Genomic DNA, 1,973 nt, shown 5'->3' on the forward strand with positions numbered 1-1,973 from the left:
AACACAGGCACCCCGTAATTAGTTCACTCCATAATGACCCAAGTGGTGCATCATCTAATGTTACAACCCTGGGGAACCGGTTCTTGAGTCACATTCGCTCTGCCAGTGGTAACATGCAGAAAAAAGTTGAGGGGAAAAGGAAAATTCTCTCTTTGGCAGGAAGGACTCAGGGATCAGAACAGGGTACTGTTTGGGATATTTGCTAATTGCAATCTGGTTTTCAGTGGCTATTGAGAAAGGCTGAAGACACCAATCTCATGTGTTAGAACCATGTGTACCTGCCACAGGGCTCGACCTTCCTGAAAAATAATCTTCAAAACTGCCACTATGGATTATTTGCTATCTTTAAGCACTGATAAGATTATTTGTTATTCCTTGACATTTTTTATTAATATAAATGAATTAGCATAATAAATTAAATAATAAGTTAGGTCAATTTATAAGCTATATTATTTTGTGTACACAAATGTGTTCACAGTCACTTTCGGGGGCATCTTTGAAGCTTGAGCAACTCAAATTTAAAAAAGTAAACTCAGAAGAATCAGTCCCATTTACAACCTGATTAATTAAATTACCTTAAAAGGTTTAAACTAAGAGTATCACTATATTTGATTTTCATTTATAAGCACCTTAATTGTGAGCATGACAAATAATACTTTCCTCTCTAAATGGTTTTGTAAACCTAAAAAATAAAACTACTAATATAATAACTATTAAGCTGTCCTAAACATTCTAGTAATGTTTACAAATGTATCCAAAGTATTTTATAATATTTTATTTTAAAATCATAAACCTAAAGTCAATTACTCTACTACACATTTTGAATGAAATCACCAGGCCACTTGGCCAAATGCACCAATATGCCAACATTGTAAACATTATTAACATTTTATAAACTAAATAAAGTACCAAACATTTACACATTTTCTCTGAACTTATCACAATCACAGCAAAGTGTTACAATTTCCCAAACATACACCCATGAAAGAAACTATTCAACCATCCCAAGCAAATCTATAATTCTTTCAATCACTTAAGGTTCTCATTGGAGGTTCAAGATTAAAAGCCAGGATCCAAGACCTGAACCAACATATGTTCAGGGAAATTCTTCCTACTCTACTGATGGGTATAATGAGCTATTTTTGTACTTGTTATAACAAGAATTACATACTTTATTTTGAACTTAGTTTCGAGGGCACTCTCACAAGGGTTTAGGAATTAGCTAATCCTTCTGTTAGAGATGGAAGTCTGCAGTACCCATGAAGATTGCCTCTGAGTTACTCTCTGGCTTGGTTTAATTTTGCATCTCTTGATTCCTTAAGACATTTAAGAATCTTTCCCATTGACTTAAACATAATGTTACTGCCATTGGCTACTTCACTCTTGTGAAACAATCTTTTGTAACCCCTTTAGTTTCTTTGGTAACCTCTTTGAACTAATCTGTGTGGACAGGACTCTTCACTCGCTTTCTGCTCAGGTTATTGCCTAGCAAAGCTCCTTCCTCCCAGCTCCTTCCTCCCTGACTGAACTGGAAAGCTTTCTTCAATTTCCTATCAGGTCCACAAATTTCTAATCCGATTCTGCATCTCTAATCTGGAAGGGGAGCAGCATATACCACCCCAACATATGCCTCTTTGGCATACAGATTGTTTATAAATTGGTTATTTTTGAAAAACTGCAGACACACAGGAGAATCTCTGGAAACACTTTTATAAGTGATACTTCTAATTATAAAGGAAATCTTTTGGAAAAGTTATCTCCTTCTCTGTATCTTGAAGAGAAGGATGACTCCAAACCTCCAGAAACTCTAAACAATGGAGAAGGCAGTAACTTAAATCTGCATAACAATAACCAAATTTTTCCTGCTCAACTCTCCGGACATCCCTCCCCCAACATCTTTCTTGTGTCTTCTGCTGAAGATATTTAAGGTAATGGCTTGGGCCATTTGAGGTGGTTACTCAGTTTTCCCGGGT

This window comes from Manis javanica, chromosome 7 (assembly GCF_040802235.1).
Source record: "Manis javanica isolate MJ-LG chromosome 7, MJ_LKY, whole genome shotgun sequence".
Classification (NCBI taxonomy): Eukaryota; Metazoa; Chordata; class Mammalia; order Pholidota; family Manidae; genus Manis; species Manis javanica.